Here is a 23,012-nt window from a genome sequence, read left to right as displayed (position 1 = left end):
CCATAGTGCAACTTTCAGCTTTCTGAAATAACTAGGCCGGATAAAGAACTTGATCTCCCCCTCCCCCGTCAAAAAGGCACTTCAGTTACAAAAAGGCACTTCGATTTGCTGTGTTGTCAAATGTTTGACGCCTGCTTGTAAAGACTACATCAGTTCTTAACGATGGGATTCTTCAAAAGATCCTAAAGGAATTAAGCACCTGTCACAGGGTGGCTAGCCCCAGTAAATGAAGTAAAAGCCAAAAAAGCTAAAGCAGGTGCTCCCCAAAGCCAAAACAGGTGCTCCTGTTTTTAAGAGGGTGTGAGCAACCTGATGAGCAGACTGGGTTAGTCAGGGGCAGGTGAAAGTTGCCTGAGACCAGGGGATTGGAAGAGTCCCAAAAATAAGTAGAAAGTGGTTCCTGGGAGAAGACTTGAAGGCAGGAGAGCAGCAAAGATTGATTTGCTGACTGTCATCCGCAAGCCAGAGAGCCAGGGATGAAAGCAGGAGAAGCAGAGGGAGTTGCTTGCCAGCTCAGACCTGGAGGGCTGGAGAGTTCTGAAGGCATGGGAGCAGTGGGGGAGTTTTTACCACTGACATCTCCGGGGTCCAAGAGCTGGACCCAAAGGAACTGAGAGGGTCTTTGGGGAGTAAGGGATGCTCCCCTGGCAAGGATGCTCTCAATAGAGAGGCTGTGGGGTTCCTGCTGGGAACAGCAAGGTTGCATTCCAGTTGGAAATGCTGGGGAGGCTGTCCTGGTACGAAGACAAGAGAGGACTATGCTGAAGAGCCAGGACCTGGTGAGAGATGCTGGGGCGATGTGTTGCATGTACTCTCTGGACTATGATAGGGGGAATCTGGTCTATGGTTGTGGGACTTTTGTTTTGTTATGTGCATGGGGCTCTTGCAATAAATGAAGCCCACAACTAGTTGAACTACTTCTGGGCACTCTGAAGGAGGGAAACTGAACAGGCATGTCTGTCATCTATCATGAGGGTGTTCAAGGCAGAGCTTCTCTATGACAGCACCCAACTTCCATTGAATTTCAGTGGGAAGTGGATATCTAACTCCTTTGGACTCCTGTAATTCCCAGCCTAAGTGGATATGCCTTTGCATTTTGCAATAATGGGATTTCAGATAAGAAACTCCATGTTGAAGATTTAGTATTTAAAATGCCATTTTCCAGTTTGTTTAGCTCTTTGATAAAATCCCATGATTTGAGAAGTTTGTCGTCAAAAATAAATGATGGAGTAGGCTGAATGATTCCAGGACAGCATTTGTCCTGGATTCCCTGTGGCACCACTCCACACCTGCCCGAAGCTTAGGATCAGTGCCAGCCTCTTTCGCCGGAAGGGGCCAGTGTGGGAGGGCGGCTGGAGCTGGGCAGTAGTAAGAGCTGCCCGGGGAGACTGGGCCACTGTGGGGAGCTCCTGTCCCTCCATCTGCCTGGGGAAGTGCACCCTCAGGGGTGGGGACAAGGGTGCTCTCAGGCACCCTGGCACCCCACCTAGAGCAGGTGGAGGGTCTGGAGCTCCCCATAGTGACCTGGGGAGCTCTGGGTCTGGCATCTGGCCTGACCAGGAGACGGCCTCAGGGAGAAGAGGTGGAGGCAGGGAGTAGGGCCCCTACGTGTCCCAGTTTTGCCTTTTGAAAAGTTGGTTACCCTATTTCAGATCCATGCTTCATCCACTTCAATCTGTTACATTGCTCTCCCCTCCATGAAGGTGGGCCCTACTAGAAAGGTATGGGGGCACTTTGAACCTCCACCCCATACTGATAGAGTAACAGTTTCAGAGTTTAGGGCACTGTATTCAGCAAATAGGCAATTCTCCAGTAGATGCCAGATTACACTGGGTGCTGTCCAGTGATCAATGGCAAAATGTATAAGTGAATCAAATAGAAATGAAAAGGGAGACACTGCTAGTTTTATATGGTTTATTTCCCCCCACTTTAAATCTCCCTTTCTTTCCTGCTCACTGGACATTGCAGTGGGTCTTGGTCCAGCCAGCCCACTGGTCAATACATAATCATTTCCCTAATGTCCTGTCCTGTTTGGGATGACTTGTTCCCTCCTTCATCAGCATGTCTCCTCTAATGACCAGATGCAACAGGTGGATGAACCAAACATACAGGGAGGAGGTGCAGAAGAGAGAGGATGAGACGACAATACAAAAATTATGCAGCTTTGTAGGTTATCTGCAGCTTGCCACTTGCCTAGCTGTTATCAACTGACAGTGTTCTGTAGGTAAAATTGCAGGAGTGAGTCTTGACGAATTTGAAGGAGAATAATAAAATTGGCAGCTCACCAACTTTGAAAATCAGGTAATTGATTTTTAAAGAAAAGCATACTTTATCTTTTATCGTGGAGGACTTATAAATACACATTTGAGCTATTCAGTTGTAGTGCTCATGCATTGTGAGGGTCATTAGTCATTTCACAGTGACTTCATACGTTGTTTGCAGTTGTGTGATAGCTGTGTTGGCCCCAGGATATTAGAGAGACAGGGCAGGTGAGGTAATATCTTTAATTGGACCAACTTCTGTTGGTGAGAGAGGCACACTAATGACTTCGTATTTCATTATTAGTTATTTTGTCCATCTCAAATAGTACTGGATTTTCTTGTAAGACAATTTACGATTGTTGCTTTTAAACCACAAAGAAGGTACAGCAGCATGTATCTAAAAGGGTGATTGACCAAGTGTACATGTTCAGCTTGCATTGTACAGCTTTTTGCATTATTTCCTGAGTATCTATCGATGTGCTTTCTGAGGTCTGTGGTAAATGTTTAACTTAATGCAAGCAGCAGTTTCCCACAGAGCATAAAGCTGACATTTTAAGACCACATCAGGGTTTCTGGATCCTTTGCGTAAATGGCATGACAATGGCTTCATATAGGCTTCTGTTTATAAATGCAATTTGAAAATGACTTTTGCCTCAAGATTATTGTGGGTAAATATTTGTTCTTTTAGGATCTATTTTGTCATAGTAAATTATAGAAATTTAGCAATATTAACTCTTGATGATTAAACTCTTGATCATTAAAACTGAAAGGAGAAAAGAAAGAAAGCCAAACCTTCCAGCCTGTCACTGTGGGAGAGAAGGATAAATGGTTAGACTTAGGCTCCAGAGCTGCAGACATGCATGTGAGTAATGTTAGGCACTTGAGTAGTCCCATGGAACTCTATGGAACTACTCATTGCATAAGTGTTTCTAGGCTAAGGTCTTAGTCTGCAATTCAAATACTAGTGGTTTCCATCATTACCAGGTACAATACAATATATAAAAGGATTAACAGTGCTAAATTATCATCACCAATTTTGCAAATTCTTTAGCAATTTTTAGTTATCAGTGTTTGAAAAATTCAAGTGATAGTAGTAAATATAATATTAATACAATTACAAAGTCTGACTGTCTTTTCTTGCCTTACTTGCTTCTGTGTACCATAAAAAGTTTTGAATGGGGAAGGAAATCATAGAAATTGAAGGAGAAAGTGTAACGTGTTCTCCACTCATTGAGAATTTTACTTTATCTTTTTTCTGATGTCCTGTACAGTATCAATGTTTGTTAGGATTTTCATAATGTTCTGTTTACTGGTGTTGGGTTTGACTACTTAAAAGAGACCTATTTCAGTTATGTTTTTATTCCTCTTTCAACTATTTGAGTGTGTTTTATTAACGTGGAGTTGACATTAATTTCATAGTATCAGTGTGCCTGAATGCTACTCGTTAAAAGTGGAAACAAAATGTTTGTTTTCCAAATGGTCCTCATAATTTTAATCTCTAACATTTTTATAAAATAAATTGGACTCAGTATTACACCTGCAAAATTTTTCAATAATCAACTTGCATCCTAAAGACTAAACTTAAAACATGCTTCATTTACAATAAGAATAGTTTGAATGAGTTACAAAATAGTTCAAAACAGCAATATTCTATGAATACTACTTTTACAAACTAAAGCAGCCAGTGTCCGAATATCGGAGTTTCAGATACCCAACAGTGTGCAAATGTGCTACCTACCGCAATCCCAAATGTTTTTTTTTCAAGTGCCATTTGTCTCACATACAAAGTTTAAAAAAAAAAAAAAAAAGTCTTGAGTTTGTTCATACTATTTGTGGCTAAATTAGTGTGCCAAGTTGCAGCTTTATAACTTGCTTTTTCTGAAATCATCATACTGTTGTTGTTTGTCCAAATGCTGCCTTCCTACTAGGACTTCTAGCAGCAGAAAGTAGGTACCCCTTCATTTTCCTGTAAGGCTTATCATTCTGTTTAAGTGTGTGGCTGTGCATGTTTAAAACTCAGGTTTTTTCTCCTTAGCTTGTCATGCTTCAGTTTTAATACTGCCTGCAGAAGAAAATTAGAACAGCCCATGCATATGGTAGTAACTCTGTCCATAACTTTTCAAAGCTGAGCAATCAATATTAAAATTTATTCCAGTAAAATGTGATATGTTAATTGAGAGGCAGTATTAAAAATTGTTAATATTCTTTGGTTTTAGTATTTATAATAATATATAATCTAAACTCTAGTTTACAACCCAAATAAAAATGCCATTAAGTGTTAAGAAAAGGACAAAATGTCTAACTTTTGTAGCTTGATTCCCAAATTAATTATCAGGGAATACTGGATTTTTCCCTGAGTAGCAGCTGTTTATTATCATACTAGACATATATTTTTAAATGACATTTTTTACTGACTTTGCATGATAGAATTGTTTGTTTTGTTTCATGTTGGTGTGTTATGTAGTATATGTAGATACATTTGTTTATATGTATAAAACTAATCTGCCTGTATGTCATATATGTTTATATATTTAAAGAATCATATCAAAGAACGGGGAGGATTTTTTGTGTTACAAATTAACGGCATGCTTTGAGAGAGACTGAAACCCAATTGCCTCCAGAACCTGCAAATAGATGATATTGGTCAAAACAAATAAGTTTTGCAGGGATGAGGGAGTGAAGTTCTAGTTTTCTGAGTCACTGAGAGAGTGGTTCCAACCCAAACCACAGCAAATTCAAAGGGAACAAATTCCAAATCTGAAATTTCAGCTAAAAATGTTGGTGTCAGCACAGTATTAAAATTTTGGGTCACCAATTATTTTTGCCACCTAACCAGATTTAGGTCATGGTTTTATGTTCCAGTTTCTCTAAGCCCACTCTCTCATTTGTGGATTTTTTTCCCCCCTGAACTGACCTGCCACACTACTTCAGAGTTCCCAGACCCCTGTTAGCTTCCAAGAACCACCCGCATACAATGCAGGAAGGAAGAAAAGAAATCTCTTGGTATCCCACCACCACCGCACATTTTGAGTGGGAAGGCTGGTAGAGATCCCTCCCCCAGCAGCCAAACAGCAGGGAGGGTGGCCTTTCCTCCAGCAGGCTAACAGAAGTGAGAGCAAGGCTGCCCTCCCATCAGCCAGAAGGGGGAAGCTCATTTGTGGTTGCAATAGGAAGAAAGAGACGTGGCTTCATACAGGGGATGTGGTAGGACTTTGTTAGAATAGTTAAATTAACGTTTTATAATAACTTTACTGCTTGTGGCTGTGCTGCTTGTTAATGTGTGGCACTGCTCTGAAAAGTGATTGTGTAAAATGCTGCACCTTCTTACCCAACATATTGACTTCCTCTGTGTCTCATGCTATCCCTGGGTGAGTCATCATCTAGGGGCAGATTTAAGTAAAAAGTCTATGTGGACAAAAGAACTAGCAAGACTTACTGGAGAGGCCCTGCATGGGTTTGGCAGAGAGGAGGACAGCCAAAGATTTTTTTAAATTAATATATTTTTAAGACTATCTTTAAGATAAATGTTTTTTTTTCTTTTTGTTGCTTTAATTCCTTTCTTTGTTTCTTTATCCATTTTTTTATCCCTTCTCCTCTACTTTCTCTTTTCTGTGTTCCTATGATCATCAGATTTCTTTATTGCCTCCTTTCTATTTTTATACTCAGCTCTTCTTGTATTCCTACCGCTATCTATTTTCTTCTCCCTTTCCCTTCATTTCCTCCCTCGTCTCTTTCCTTAAGTGGTCCATACTCATCTTTCCCTTTCCCTTCCTTAGTTCTCCTGAGTTCTCTCCATCTTCCCCAACATGTCCATTTTCTCTTCCTCATTTACTTTCCCCTCTTTGCCTCCTGCTCCCCATGATTCCACCTTTCATCATTATTTTTCATTCTCTTTTTTAATTTCAACCCCATGCTGCTTCTCAACACCCTTTATTTCTCACCTCTCCACCTTTTCAACTTTTTGTCTACACTCCCCATGTAGTATTCTTCACATACACTCACGCTCTGTCTACCCCTTTAGGTCTCTCCCCATGCTGAACCTTGTGTTTCCCAGTCATTTCATTCTGTGACACCTTCTCAACAGCATCTACGCAACTATGTGCTGTGTAACACGCATTCATGATACCTCATCCCATGGCCACTATGCGCCTACACCAGCCACTTGCTCACCGTAGAGTCACTCCGTGCACTTACACACACCGCTACTGTAGAGTGAAGATCCCTCATAATGCCACATAGTGAGCTGATGCTCCACACTGTCTTTCTGAACTCCTATGAAGTTCAGGGGCCAGGCTTACATTGAAGAGGAGGAGGAGATAGTGATGCTGAAGATCCAGATGGGGACTCAGCTGTCCCCCAGCTAGATTTCTCTTAGTTCCAAGGGGTGCAGCAGTGTAAGTGGACTGGGGATGGATCGTCTTAGTGCTTGCCAATCTATCCACTGCCTTTATAGAGAAGAGTATGTTGTTACTGCTTTTTATTTGTTAGCCCTGCAGAATCAGCACAGGTAAGAGACAGCAAGCTGGATTCTGTTCCTACTTTTGCATCAGTAGAATTGAGTTTTTTCCATAGATCTTAAGGCCAGAAAGGACCATTAGATAGATCATCTAGTCCAGTCCAAAAGTCCCAAACTTTTCGGGCTCAGAACCAATTTGTAAACCTTGATGGCCTGTTGTGATCTAGTAAATAGACTCAGAAGGGTGGGGGAGTCGGGGCCCTGCCCTCCCGTGGTGGGAGGGAGGCCCTGTATGTTTTTTTTGCAAAGCCTGTCCTGCAATCACTCCACAGCAGCAGAGAAGTTCTATTTCAGATTTCACTGTGGGAGGGGGAGCAACTTTCGGCAGCTGTCTGAAGCCCCTGGAAGCGCTTGTATTTTTAAATGGCCAAAAAGATTATTAGTCCAGAAGTTACTTGGATGACAATCTCCTCCAATTCTGGTGTGAACTCTAGGCTAGATTCCTATGTCTGCCTTCATCTTTACTCCCCACCCCAGTTCACCAGCCAGTTTCTCCCCTGCTTCCCCTGCCTGAGGACTTTGGGATTTGTGTTGCTTCTTTCAGGCCTTGTCTCAGGGCTCCTACACGAGCCAGTTCTCTTCTGACTGACTTCACCTGGGAACTCGCCTTACTCCTCTTCCCTTGGTCCCCTCCTCTGACTGCAGTTCTCTTTCCTGTTTATGTAGTTCTCCTTGACCTTTCCACATTTAGGATCACTAATTGTAAGTGGGTTAGGATTGCCTGCTTTCTAATCGCATAAAACTGAACACCCCTGCCCCAAGGCCCCACCCCACTCTGAGGTTCTGCCCCCACAGTCACTTTGTCCCCCTCCCTCCATCGCTCACTCTTCCCTACCCTCATTCACTTACACTGGGCTGGGGAAGGGTATGGGGTGTGGGAGGGGTTACAGGCTCTGGGCTGGGGGTGCGGGCTCTGAGGTGGGACCAGAAATGGGGGGTTGAGGGGGCTCCGGGCTGGGGCAGGGAGTTGGGGTGCAGGAAGGGGTGAGGGCTCTGGCTGGAGGTGTGGGCTCTGGGGTGGGGCTGGGGATGAGGGGTTTGGGGTGCAGGAGGGGGCTCTGGACTGGAGCGGAGCGGTTCAGAGTGCAGGAGGGGGCTCGGGGCAGGGGGTTGGGGTGCGGGCTCTGGGAGGGAGTTAGGATGAGGGGGGAGGGTTCTGACCTGGGGCAGGGGGCACGGGAGGTGGTTCAGGGTGCGGGTTCTGGGCAGCGCTTACCTCAGGTGGCTCCGGGAAGTGGCCATCATGTCCAGCTCCTATGCAGAGGGATCAGTGGACTCTGTAGGTTCCCGGCCAATGGGAGCTGCAGAGCTGGCGCTTGCGATGGGGCAGCACGCAGAGCCTCCATGGCCACCTCTGAACCTAGGAGCCAGGCATGCAGGCCACTTCCGGGAGCCGCAAAGAGCCTGCCTTAGCCCTGCTGCACCACGAACTGGACTTTTAATGGCCTGGTTAGCAGTGCTGACTGGAGCCACCAGGATTCCTTTTCAGCTGGGCGTTCCAGTCAAAAACTGGACACCTGGCAACCCTCAATTGAGTCCATATCAGGGGCTAACTGCTAGGTCACAGACAAAGGCTGAGTCTGACTCCCCTTAAAGGGCCAGGTAGCCTGTGACAATCACAGACATCTTTCATTACTTATGAGAGTTATTCTTATCTGTCCATGTCTGTTTGCTGTTAAACAGGCATGTCAAATATCAAGATGTTAAAGGCCCTGCAATATCACACAAACTACTGTGCAAGCAAATTCCACAGTCTTGCACTGAGAAGGAGATCTGTACATCTGCCTCAATTCCCAATGACCCCTTACTAGGGAACAATGTTAAATCAAGAGAAAGTAGCACTTTTCCCCACTTGCAGGCTTCATGGGGTAGAGCTGAAAGACAGTTTTGGCCTGCCTCTGTCTTTTAGCGTGTTAGTGGTCCAAGTGGTTTTTTTTTTTCTTTTAATGGCTGACTGAAACCTAATTGTTCCCTGCTCTCTCTCAAGTCTGCCTGTAGAGCAATTTTTGAGTAATTTTTCTTAGTCAATTCTTCTTAGAGAAAATATATTGACATATGATGGTCTTGTAAGAAATCAGAACTTTGATCATGGGGAATTTTAATTACTCAGCTATTCTTATGTTTTGTCTGGCTCTTTTTCCATTGAAGCAGAAGCCTGTTTTGCAGGGATATTGCTAGAAAGTCTCTAATACAGTTCATTGGGCAGCTTACCCAGCCAAAGTCTGTTATAGTTATTAGCCTAGAAAATGAGCCAGGTGCAATATGATAAATAAAATTACAGCTGGAGAACATTGAGGATTTGATCACAATATCTTACATCTGAAATACTCAGGGTTGAGGCTAGCCAGAGCAACAGAAAAGTATTGGCTTTAAGAAAAGTGACTCTTTAGAGGCAGAGTTAGGGCCAGTATTACCACTCTGACTGCACTGTTAAGTTTGGAGGACTTTTCTTCTGCCTATGATGTACAGCCCAGCCACTCAGGCTGCATGCTGGGGTCTAGGATGTGGGTATTTGTGTATATTTAAACTACATGCTTTTCTGTAATTCTAGAGGCTTTTATATATATTATTTTGTAGCACTATATTCACATATATTGCATAACCGAATAATGAAAGTACCCATTGTAATGCAAACGTGCAAGGGGACAAAGTTAAGGTTGTGGGAGCCTAAAATACCTGTGTGTGTTTGTTTCTGTACTTAAAATACTTCTCATTCCATTAGCTTTTTGTATATAATTATGTAATATATAGGAAATACACAGAAACAACTGTGAAGAAATCAATGACCAGGTTACAACTGAAATTCCTTTTCACTGTTCAAGTAGGGTAAAGGACAAAAGATACCATGTGAATAAGCTGTAAAAGTGATGGGAGAAATAGCTGAAAGCTCTTGAAAAATCAAACTTACAGGAAGTAAAGTTTTTGTAGACTTACTATACATAGGTAGAATCAGGATAGAATTATAACAAAAGAGGCAAAAAGTACTTTTTTTCCCCAAAGAAAGAAATATTCCAACTAGTAATGATTAGCAGTGGATTAGTGCAAGCATTAGGTTTTGAAACCCCTTATGTTCAGAAATAAGTGAATTATTTGAACAACAGAAAATGTCAAATATTCTCTGCTAATACCAAATTTGGATTTTTTGCAAATAGTAAAGAACAATTGCAATTCAATTTAGATGCTTTTAAGTGCGTAAACTAGTAAATGGGAAAGGTACTTAAATAGAACAGTGTAAAACAATAAACTTGGTGACCAACAAATATAGAAGACTGTTTTAAGGTGGAACATTTGTGCAGCATTCTGACTGCAAAAGAGATTTTGTCTCTCCAGTCCTACAAAGGGAACCATATTGGCTTACCCCTACGCCCATGCAGAACCCCACTGAAGATTTTGAAGTCAGTGGTGCTCCACACAGGTACCATCAAGTTCCATTGGTAGGATCAGGACGTTATAGGTTAGTGTGACAGGCTGTACCCTGGGATGAAGCTAGGAAGCTGTTGGAACTGTTGGTCCCAGTAACTATTCAGGTGGATTGGCCTCTCCCTCTGCTCTGTTGGTGACACACAGCCAGCCTCTCTGGGCTCTGTTATCATCCAACACAACAGCAGGTGGCTCCACACACCCAACTGAGTCACCTGAATGCTTTACCTAAGCCACTCATGGACCAACAATGGGGACACCAGCCAATTTCGCAGCTCCCCAGTCTTGAACCCCTACTGGAGTATAAAGCCAGAATTATACTGTCTTGCACTGCACAGGGATTTGTGTGATGCAAGATCATTAATTAATCCACTCCCCCCTCGATGAGGGGAAGGATGTACCCGCCTGTGTTAACAGAGCTAAGATTTTCTAACACTTCACTCAAAAACACACTGGTTAAGATAAAACATTTATTTACTACAGAAAGGTAGGTTTTAAATGATTATAAGTGATAGCAAACAGAACGAAGTAGATTACTTGGCAAGTAAACAAAAATGCAATTTATGCTTAATATACTACACAGGATTTGAATCAGTGTCTCACCCAGATAGATAGTGCAAGCAGTTTGTTGATGTTTCATACACAGGCAGGGTTTCCTTCTTTCCCGCCTGGGACCAGCACTTCCCCAGTTCAAAGTCTGTGTTCCTCCAGAGGTATCTTCAGGTGTCGAGTTGTGGAGAAAGTGGGGCCCCTTTGTGATGTCACTTCCCTCTTTTATAGTTTTTCCATATGGTGGGAACCCCTTTGTTCCAAACTGGGTTCCCAGTTTGGAACAAAGGGGTGGAAAATATATCAAAATGGTACCAAAATGGAGTTCAGTATCATGTGGTCTGGTCACATGCCCTTGGATGCATCACTGAGTCATAGCAGCCATTATTCATAGGCTGGCTGAAGTGTTGCCAGGTGAGGAAAAGCCTTTCCATGGCCCATTGTCTTTGTTAATGGTCATTCCACTTGACTAGGCCATTCATGATGTGCTGACTAGCCTGAGTGCAAACAAACCTTTGAGTGTTACCAAGGAGTAAATGCATTTGCTATAGAAATACCTAGTCAATATTCATAACTCTAGATACAAAAATGATACATTCATACAAATAGGATAATCATATTAATCAAATCATAACTTTTCCATAGACGCTTCACATGACACATTTGCACAAGATGCATCATAATTATGTCATAATCATATCATCATTATACCACTGTGATGAATATGGGGCAGAGTGTCACAGTTATCATAAGGATACCACCCAAGTGCACAGTTGGAAGGGTCTACTTTTTTTTAAATAAAATTGTTGGAAGCAGAGTTCCTGACCTGGATGAATAGAAATGAATATTCTCCTTCTTATCACCTCCTCTGTTAAAATATTTATATCCTTTTCCAGCAGCAGAAGTACAAATATTGCGTATCCTCCTCTGCCTACCCAATTCAGGCCCAAATCCAGCAAATCACTTAAGAATGTGGAATTCAATTAAACTTAAACACATGCTTAAAGTTAAGCATGTGTTTGTTTTTTTACTAAGAAGGGATTGACTTAAGCATGTGCTTAAATATGTTGCTGAACTGGATGTAAAAGGTAAAATAAATCATTGGGTTAATGAAGAAAACACTGTTCATTTTTTCATAGTAAAATGTTTATCTGCTCACTATTTAACAGAAAAGTTGGTATTACCGGAGAAAGGGTTTGAAGTTTTCAAATAAGCATTAATCATTTTTTCTTCTTCGAGAATGCATCCATGTGGATCCTATTTTAGGTGCATGTGCATCTCATGCACAAGATTAAAATTTTTTTTAATAACCATGTTTGTTGGGGCCACTCATGCACTCTGTGCCACCTCATGCTCCTGTACGAGGGCATAAAGGGCAGAGGGGGACACAAGCTGGCACGTCTGACGCACTAGGTCTTAGCTTTGGCTAAATTTCTTTAAACCCTTCATAAAAAACCCTCAGAAGTCTTCTGATTCTTGGACATGCACCTACCGTGAACAATATGAATGCATCTGGAGTGAAGGTTGATACTCGGACCCCCAGTACAGGCTCTCCCCCATACAGGATTTCTCAAAATGGTAGATTCAGAACCTTTGGGTTTCAAGCCCTGCCTGTCCTGCAATGGGCTAATTCCATTGAAAGATGGATACAGCAACAGCTCTTCTGCTTAGGAGAATGCCACATACCAAGTAGATGTTAAGTGTGCCGTTCATTCTCCATGAGAACCCACAAATTGCAAGACACACAGTGGAATCTTCATTTATTGGAGCAATCTATAAAGGTATCAACAGATCCTGAGGAGACTAGCTCCATGGTCCAGGTAGCAGAAAAGCCAGGCTCATCCAACACACCATCTCTCAGACAAGCATCTCTGAAGACAAGTGCAGAAAAGATGATGCCAAGGAAAGACCTGGCACAAACACAAACATCAGCACTGATACCCTGACACCAAATCAGACCATACCAGTACCACAGATACCTCTGATACTGAAGTCTGACACCAAACGGGCTGCTCCAAACAAAGAGGCAGACACACCAGGCACATCTCAGTATCCTCCCATAAAGATAGACCACCTAAAGACTCAGGGGACAAAGCCACCAAGCCCTACATGGCATTGAGGGCTGGTGAGCGTGCATTGACTCCGGCAATGCACCCCTCGGCATTGATACCTATAACAGAAGATGAGCCGCCAGGAAAATATGACCGTCATCAGTACTGAGACAGCTGCCAGTCTGAGACAGCAGACCCTGCTACCGAGAGCACTGTGTTCCTCAGCACTGCCTATGGGGAGGTCTAGCTGTTCTCTCCATCGCCAGGCTGTACGTTCTCACCACCTTCAAGCAAAAAACCTTTCCTCTGAGGACCAAGGTTGACATCACTGAAAGGCCTGCCAGCCCTCCCCATAGGGCTCAGGCACCCTTGTGGCAGGAATGGCGTTAGTCAGTATCGAGATTCCTTAAGGGCCTTCTGAATGCTTGCTCACCTGTTAGAGACCTGATTCCTATGTAGAATCTCAACATCTTCCTCCTGAAGCTCTTACAGCTTTCATTCAAGCTGCTGTTAAACTGTTTGATTACATCACCCTACCCTCAAACGTCTTTCTAGTGGCCGTCACCTCTGCATTGAATGTCAGCAAGTGCCATGCTCCTCATAGTCAAATCTCCTCACACATCCTTTAGTAGGGACAAGATGGTAATTAGACAGCACTCCAAGTTCATCCCTTAGGTGTCCTGGAGTTTCAGCTGAACCAGTTGATTCAGGAGGGTGGTGAAGCACTGGAATGGGTTACCTAGGGAGGTGGTGGAATCTCCTTCCTTTTTGGTTTTTAAGGCCTGGCTTGACAAAGGCCTGGCTGGGATGATTTAGTTGGGGTTGGTCCTGCTTTGAGCAGGGGATTGGACTAGATGACCTCCTGAGGTCTCTTCCAACCCTAATATTCTATGATTAACATTCCAGTCCTCCCCTGGCATCAAGTGTGGCTTCCGAAGAAAAGTAGCTTCTTTTCTTCCTGATGTTCCCAGAGCCTTGCTCTATTACCTGGGCAGGACCAACTCCTTTAGACTGTCTCCTCATTGCTTTCTTGCTATATCTGGCTCATCAAAAGGTCAAGCCAGATCTCATCACAGAGAATTTCTCTGTGGGTCACAAAGTATTTCCATCTACTATCAGTTAGCTAGTGAATGTCAGGGTGCACTCCACTGGGACACAGGCTGTGTCTTCAGCCTGCTTCAAAAATGTGCCAGTATCTGAGATATATAAAGGTGACTTTTACAAGCGTTACACTGATGATATGGTGACTAGTTCTTATGCCAAATTTTGGAGAGAAGTACTCTAGTCATCATTTGACTGAGACTGGTGCATCTTAATCGCACCATCTAGAGAAGATATTGTTTTCCAGTCACGCATGGCGGGATCTATACGGATATATTCTCAAAGAAGAACGAATGTTTACTTACTCTACAGTGGCTGTGGTTCTTTGAGATGTAGTCAGTATGGATCCCACAACCTGACCTCCATCCCTGTTTTTTGGAGTCCTCAGCAACACAGGCTTTGAAGTTCAAAAGAACTGAGGGAGGGTTGCAGCCACCCTGCCTTTTTATGCCCTCAAATGAAAGTATGGAGTGCATGTGCCGACCCAGTGGACACTGCTATTTAAAAAAAAATCTCATCTTGCAAGCATGAGGTACATGCCCACCTAAAGTGGGATCCACACTGACTACAATACCTCAAAGAACCATAGGTACTGTAAGGTATGTAACCATTCTTTAGAGGTACAGAAGGTTCTTTTAACAATATCACATGAGAATTACAGCCTTTTCTCCATAGTCACACCTGTATATTTTCATAGAAACTGAACATAGACAAATCTGTTAGTCGTCTAAGCCCTAATCCAGCAAAGCACTTCAGCCTGTGTTTAAGTGTGTTGCTGGGTCGGAGCAGTCCCAGGGGATGGAAGTGATCTTACAGGTTCCAATTTGTATGGCAGTATGACAGTTGGAGCTAACTGAAAATTTTACAGTTGAACAGTTTTCTGTCAAAAAATGCTAGTTCTGCATTATCGGAACATTCCACCACGTCTACTCTTCAAGTCACGCCGTCTTCAAGTGAGCAGGGCTTGCTTTTTAAGCTCCTTCCTGGAGGTCTACCTCATGTTCCAGATATCTTAATTTGGGCTAATAGGGCCTTCAATAGTGCATTAACCCCTTCTTGACTTCCATGGAGGCTTGTGTGCCCCATTACACACCAACCCTTTTCAGAGTGTACCTAACAGGCTCTATATGTTTCTTTCCCTGGGGTTTTGAGATTTCCACACTCAGTCTCCAACTCTCCTTCAGGTTAACTAACCATCATGGGCAGATGACCACTTCCTGAGTTGCCTGATGTTCCACAGTCAGCTGTTCTTTTTCTGTCAGGGTTGCTTGTGGAGCATGTTCTGTGGCCATGAGTTGTTCTTGCAGAGGGGCTGTCCCCTGACTCCCCTTCCACAAGTGAACACTACTTTCACCTCAGCCATGCACATAGGCCCTAGCCTGCTTATGAGAGGCTGTAGCGACCCACATATCTCCTGCTTCTGCATGAGGTACTGTCCAGATCCCCACTGTACGATGTTCAGTCTCTGTCATAAGATTCCACTCCTTGGCATTCTTCCGTGCCTGGAGCCCAGCTAATTCTTGCTCCAGCATCAAGCAGTACTGTTTCCCATACTCCGCCTAGACCAGGGATGGGCAAACTTTTTAGCCGGAGGGCCACATCGGGGAATAGAAATTGTATGGCGGGCCATGAATGCTCTCAAAATTGGGGTTGGGGTGTGGGCTCTGGGGGTGCAGGCTCTGGGGTGGGGCTGAGGATGAGGAGTTTGGGGTATAGGAGGGTGCTGTGGGCTGGGACCGAGGGGTTAGGAGAGCGGGAGAAGGATCAGGGCTGGGGCAGGTGCGTGGGAAGGGCAGGTTCCGGCTGGGGGAGCGGGCTCTGAGGTTCGGCTGGGGATGAGAGGTTTGGGATGCAGGAGGGTACTCTGGGATGGGATCGAGGGGTTTGGAGAGCAGGAGCGGGGCCAAGCCACATGGTCCGGCCCCCAACCCAGTGCCCTGGCTGGAGCACCAGAGCGGGGCCGAGCTGCTGGTGTGGCCCCTGACCCTGCTCCCCAGCGGGAGCTTGCGGGCTGTAGTTAGCCCACCCCTGGCCTAGATCCTAGATTGTGCTAACTCTTGTTTCAGTTTTGTCATCTGTTTAATGATCTTCTCCTGGGAGTTGCTTATGTTCTCCAGCTTTTGTTTGCAATCTTTCAGCTGTTTCTTTACATTTTTAAGATGATGAAGGGTTTTCTCTCTGCCCCATCAGCAGTCTGAACTTGAACCTCCGACTTCCTCCACTCCTCTTCCGATGGGCCACTGATTTTCTAAGCTGTTGCTCTGGATTCATGACACCTTTCCTTTCCACCAGCTTGGGTGCTACTTTTCTCTACATCAGGGCTGGGAAACCTTGCCAGTCACTTCCAAAGCTCACAAGCCATGGAAGATCCTTTACTACCCTCTCCAGCCCTGTATTCCCAGCTCAACCTCTGCCATGGGTGGTGGTAGACGTTTTCTCACCATGTGCCACAAGCAACATGCATGGGGAGATGCCAGTCCATCCTCTTTACCAAAACTCCATTTTCCGCAAACAAGAGTGTGCCTGCAACCTGAGTTCATGAGATATTTCACTGGCATGTCTGCAGCCAAATTGGTACCAGATACCGCTGAGTCCCATTGCCATTCGGAGAGGACCCCAGGCCACAAAAGTGGCTGTAAGAACAGTCCAGCTAATCATATTCTCGTCTGATGTTCCTATGCTTGAGCATCTGAAGCATACCATTGGACTTCCTTGACCACACCCAGACGTGCTTCTGCTAGATTGTAGGAGTGACTGGGGCCTTGGTAGCTCCTATGCATCCCCCCATTTTGGGCTACTCAGGGACCCTCTCCCATTGAGGTCTACCCTGCAATTCCCCAGATTGGGATATCTCCTCTTCTGGTCTCCCCAGGGGCCACTCCTAGTCTGCCATACCATTCAGGTTCCTTTGGCGTCAAAAGAGATTTCTTCCCACTCGGGGGCCACACCTGCTGAGGCACCCTAGAATTGCCTTACCCAGTTTTGGGCTCCCATGGATAGAACCTTCAAGAACGGTCCTAGGACCACTTGGTCCACAATTTTCCCTGTGGAACAAGTCTCTGGATTTCACTGCATGATCATTATGCCCATAACCTCTAAGCCAGTACCCTTGGTCATGCTCTCTGTAGGAATGGTTCAGCCCAGAGAAAAGCTAGTACACTTCCACTGTCAGTCCCCATGTATCCAAGAGAACAGCCTTTACAACAGGATAGGAGCCTGCCTGTTTGTCAGTAACCATGCAGTAGGCTCCTTGCATCTCTCACATCCAAAATGGTGCTCTGGGGGCCTTCCAGGTAGACTCTTCCCAGCCCACTGCACTGGCCACTTGTTCAAAGGTACAGAGAAAGATCCTCCTGGTCAGGCTCTGGCCCCACTGTTGTTGCCAGGCAAGGGACCAGTTTGGCCAAGCTACTCTCTCCAGTACTAGCCCAAGCCCCCGAAGCAACTTGGTCAAGCTGCTTCTGAAGCCACTCTTGTTGCTGGAAATGGGCCTCCTGCTATGATTGTTGAGTGGCAAATTGTGCCTCTTGCTGTTTCTGCAGACTCTCCATCAATTGCAGGAGCAGCGTCTGTGTCTTTTTGTGCTGTTCCTGCTGCCACTGTAGCACGGCTGTCTACTGCTGCTGCACAGTTACCAGTGGTACCACCTCCTACATCTTTCCTAATTACCCAGGTTGGGAGGGGTGTCAGTCAGTACTCGCAAGCATCAGTTTCCCCTCAATTTCAGGGGCTGATCAACTATTTGCATTCTCCACCATGTGTTACTGCATGTCTTTACTAGAGTGCCCCCTTCTGGCATTGTGTGGTGCAGCAAGCACTTGCTTCAGTTTCCCAGCTGGTCCTGCTCTGCCTATGCTCTGTCTTCTGGGTTACAAAGACTCAGCCTTCAGGCTAGGTCTCTGACAGTTCTGCTCCTTCCAGGACAATCAAAGTCCAAAACAAGTGTAAAGCAACATAAACTAAATTCCTTTGGTAACTCTACTAGGCATAAGTCTTCCCCAGTCCCTGGGCCTACCTAGCTTTTTCTTCCATAGTGCTTTCCATCTGCTCTCTCTGCTTGCCCCTTCCAAATGAGCAGGGCTTTTCTTTTTAAGCCCCTCACTGGAGGCCTACTTCCTGCTACAGGTGTTTTAACTGGGGCTAATTGTCCTTCTGTAGTCCATTAACCCCATCCTGCCTTGTGTAGAGGCTTGTATGCCCCGTTAAAGACCCTTACATGGAAAATTTCATATGTCCAACTTTTGTTCCAATTCTGAATGACAAGAATTTCAGACATGAGAAATTTTCTGGATGACAGAAATTCCTGTTCCGACAGCACTCTAATGACAATGTTGATTCAAGGTTATTGATGGAGGGTAGCTGTAGCACACAGGTTACATCTACACTAGGAAAATTGGGGTCTGTACTTCTCCAGTAGTGTAACTCCACTGGGTGTAGTAATTATAGAAATTGTATTGTAAATAGGATTCAGGTTCTAGTGATATTTATCTTTTATTTATTTCTTTAAATTTAAGTAATAGTAAAAACAGATCTATAAAAGAGATTTAGGAGGACCCTTATAATCTTAGGATAGCATAATAAGCCAGCAGTGTTAAAAAACAAACATTCAAACACAAACTAATTCACTGGGAGGTTGAGTTGAGTTAATCAACTACAGAAAGTTCCTTTCCACTCATTATCTCCAGGAGTATAATTTTAACCTTCTCCAAAAAGCCAGAAATAAATGGTTAGATAAACTGGCGGTGAAAATACCTGAACCCTGTCTGCCCTACCCCTGTGCTGTTTCTGCTACTGGTGGAGTGCTAGTGTAGATAGGCTTTGGTGTACGTGTTCTGGGTCCTTCACCACCATCTTGATAAAAATTGTTTTAAAATGTTTAAGGGCGCTTTCCATATGGTAGAGAGACAGACTGACTCTTTCTAGGGATTGGTGAACTAATTCAGATAAAATAAAAATCCACCCAAACCTTCCTGTCACCACCTCTTGGGGTGGTCTCTCGATGAGCCTCAGTTTCTCCTGACTGGCTCGCCTTAGTTTGCTCTGTCAGGTCAGTTCCTGGACCCTCATCTCTAATTAATCCTGTCAGCCCTTCACTTTTTGGGCTTGTAGTTCCCTTCAGTCTCCTGGAGGCAGCCTGGTATAAAGCTGTCACCACCTTGCTATCCCAGGCCCTTCTGTCTCCCTTTCCTTGTCTGTACTCTCCCCTTTATAGCAATCTTGTTTCTTCTATTGCCTGCAGCTCAGTGATTGGCAGCTCTAGCAGCTGCGTAGGGGTGTGATCAAGCTGCTTGCTTGTAAACAGGAGACTGTCTATGCTCAGTATTCAGAGTAACAGCCATGTTAGTCTGTATTCGCAAAAAGAAAAGGAGTACTTGTGGCACCTTAGAGACTAACCAATTTATTTGAGCATGAGCTTTCGTGAGCTACAGCTCACTTCATCAGATGCATACCGTGGAAACTGCAGCAGACTTTATATATACACAGAGAATATGAAACAATACCTCCTCCCACCCCACTGTCCTGCTGGTAATAGCTTATCTAAAGTAATCGTCAGGTTAGGCCATTTCCAGCACAAATCCAGGTTTTCTCACCCTCCACCCCCCCACACAAATTCACTCTCCTGCTGGTGATAGCCCATCCAAAGTGACAACTCTTTACACAATGTGCATGATAATGAAGTTAGGCCATTTCCTGCACAAATCCAGGTTCTCTCACTCCCTCACCCCCCTCCAAAAACCCACCCCCATACACACACAGACTCACTCTCCTGCTGGTAATAGCTCGTCCAAACTGACCACTCTCCAAGTTTAAATCCAAGTTAAACCAGAACATCTGGGGGGGGGGGTAGGAAAAAACAAGAGGAAATAGGCTACCTTGCATAATGACTTAGCCACTCCCAGTCTCTATTTAAGCCTAAATTAATAGTATCCAATTTGCAAATGAATTCCAATTCAGCAGTTTCTCGCTGGAGTCTGGATTTGAAGTTTTTTTGTTTTAAGATAGCAACCTTCATGTCTGTGATTGCGTGACCAGAGAGATTGAAGTGTTCTCCGACTGGTTTATGAATGTTATAATTCTTGACATCTGATTTGTGTCCATTTATTCTTTTACGTAGAGACTGTCCAGTTTGACCAATGTACATGGCAGAGGGGCATTGCTGGCACATGATGGCATAAATCACATTGGTGGATGTGCAGGTGAACGAGCCTCTGATAGTGTGGCTGATGTTATTAGGCCCTGTGATGGTGTCCCCTGAATAGATATGTGGGCACAATTGGCAACGGGCTTTGTTGCAAGGATAAGTTCCTGGGTTAGTGGTTCTGTTGTGTGGTATGTGGTTGTTGGTGAGTATTTGCTTCAGGTTGTGGGGCTGTCTGTAGGCAAGGACTGGCCTGTCTCCCAAGATTTGTGAGAGTGTTGGGTCATCCTTTAGGATAGGTTGTAGATCCTTAATAATGCGTTGGAGGGGTTTTAGTTGGGGGCTGAAGGTGACGGCTAGTGGCGTTCTGTTATTTTCTTTGTTAGGCCTGTCCTGTAGTAGGTAACTTCTGGAAACTCTTCTGGCTCTATCAATCTGTTTCTTTACTTCCGCAGGTGGGTATTGTAGTTGTAAGAAAGCTTGACAGAGATCTTGTAGGTGTTTGTCTCTGTCTGAGGGGTTGGAGCAAATGCGGTTGTATCGCAGAGCTTGGCTGTAGACGATGGATCGTGTGGTGTGGTCAGGGTGAAAGCTGGAGGCATGCAGGTAGGAATAGCGGTCAGTAGGTTTCCGGTATAGGGTGGTGTTTATGTGACCATTGTTTATTAGCACTGTAGTGTCCAGGAAGTGGATCTCTTGTGTGGACTGGACCAGGCTGAGGTTGATGGTGGGATGGAAATTGTTGAAATCATGGTGGAATTCCTCAAGGGCTTCTTTTCCATGGGTCCAGATGATGAAGATGTCATCAATATAGCGCAAGTAGAGTAGGGGCTTTAGGGGACGAGAGCTGAGGAAGCATTGTTCTAAATCAGCCATAAAAATGTTGGCATACTGTGGGGCCATGCGGGTACCCATAGCAGTGCCGCTGATCTGAAGGTATACATTGTCCCCAAATGTGAAATAGTTATGGGTAAGGACAAAGTCACAAAGTTCAGCCACCAGGTTAGCCGTGACATTATCGGGGATAGTGTTCCTGACGGCTTGTAGTCCATCTTTGTGTGGAATGTTGGTGTAGAGGGCTTCTACATCCATAGTGGCCAGGATGGTGTTATCAGGAAGATCACCGATGGATTGAAGTTTCCTCAGGAAGTCAGTGGTGTCTCGAAGGTAGCTGGGAGTGCTGGTAGCGTAGGGCCTGAGGAGGGAGTCTACATAGCCAGACAATCCTGCTGTCAGGGTGCCAATGCCTGAAATGATGGGGCGCCCAGGAGTTCCAGGTTTATGGATCTTGGGTAGTAGATAGAATATCCCAGGTCGGGGTTCCAGGGGTGTGTCTGTGCGGATTTGATCTTGTGCTTTTTCAGGAAGTTTCTTGAGCAAATGCTGTAGTTGCTTTTGGTAACTCTCAGTGGGATCATAGGGTAATGGCTTGTAGAAACTCGTGTTGGAGAGCTGCCGAGCAGCCTCTTGTTCATATTCCGACCTATTCATGATGACAACAGCACCTCCTTTGTCAGCCTTTTTGATTATGATGTCAGAGTTGTTTCTGAGGCTGTGGATGGCATTGCGTTCCGCATGGCTGAGGTTATGGGGCAAGTGATGCTGCTTTTCCACAATTTCAGCCCGTGCACGTCGGCGGAAGCACTCTATGTAGAAGTCCAGTCTGCTGTTTCGACCTTCAGGAGGAGTCCACCTAGAATCCTTCTTTCTGTAGTGTTGGTAGGGAGACCTCTGTGGATTAGTATGTTGTTCAGAGGTATTTTGGAAATATTCCTTGAGTCGGAGACGTCGAAAATATGGGGTTTGTAGACCCTGTTACACTTCTTCAATAACTCTTTCAAATCTCAACCATTGTTTAGGGTCTGATAAAGCTGAGTTAACATTGTGTGCTTCTAATTTTCATTCTTCTCTCCATTTTCTAGTTTTGGGGAAAAGTGGAAATACTATGAGAGGGGCTCCTTTCACAATATTTATGGCTCTTGTGAAACCAGGTATTCTAATAAGAGATCTTGAATCTCATAAGACTTCTGACCCAATTTCCAAACTATACATGTTAGACATGTTTGTAGACACATCTTTTTGTGGTAAACCCATCATTTTCTCTGATGTAGAAGATGCAGAAATAGTTTTCTGATGCCTGCGATCATGCTGCTCTACTGCCTCAACTCTTTTGCAGGCAAGTTTTGGGGGAGGACATATATTCAGTAGCATGGCAAGATGGACACTTAGATACCATGGCAGAAGGCACAGTTTAAAAGCCTAAGTAGAATAGAACACACATACATTGATTTGGGGCGTCAGAGGAGCCATCTGCACATCTCTTAATCACTCACTTTCCAGATTTATGGTGGGGGAGAAGTCCTTGGGGGTCGTGGATTTCCCCTCCCCCGAAAAACAATAAACAAAAATCAGTTGTTCAGAGAGATGGATGGATGGGAGATGCAAGTATTGTTGGACAGGGTAAGGAGGTCTGGAACTTTCAGACATCCAAGGGCTGTTGATAAGCCATTACTGGAAACCCTACAAAGTAATATCTTCCATTTATTTCAAAAAGTGAATAATGTAATCCTCTCACTATTCTCTTGCGTGGAAAACTGTAAGGAAAAATCTTGTTAATAATTGCACTTATTGTAATATGAGGTTCCTTATACCACTACTTTTCCCACTTTTTGTCCATTGAGCCTAGAAATTCTTAAACTAGTCTTTTGCATGTTCTAATATGAATGATCCCAGTTTTTCAAGGATATTTTTAGGAGAAAAAAGGTGGACTAACTATTTTTAACATAACTGAAAAAGAGAAATTTTTAAGACAACCCTTTTTTAATTGAATATACATTTTAAAAATTCAGACTTTTTTACACATTCTGTATGTTCATTACTGTATGTTGGCAAATAAGACTATAAAAGCAAGCAGCATAAATGAACATTTTGAGGAGAAATGAGGGAAATATAGAATGACAATTCAAATGATTGGG

The 23,012-nt window shown here is 44.2% G+C and overlaps 1 protein-coding gene across 9 annotated transcripts in view; it reads left to right on the top strand.

The window, feature by feature from the left end:
- Positions 1-23,012, top strand: part of CASK (calcium/calmodulin dependent serine protein kinase) — a 425,447-nt gene that overhangs the window by 293,368 nt on the left and 109,067 nt on the right. The window lies entirely within an intron of this gene.

Source organism: Eretmochelys imbricata, chromosome 1, assembly GCF_965152235.1.
Source record: "Eretmochelys imbricata isolate rEreImb1 chromosome 1, rEreImb1.hap1, whole genome shotgun sequence".
Taxonomy (NCBI): Eukaryota; Metazoa; Chordata; order Testudines; family Cheloniidae; genus Eretmochelys; species Eretmochelys imbricata.
This window is presented reverse-complemented; position numbering and strand designations above follow the sequence as displayed.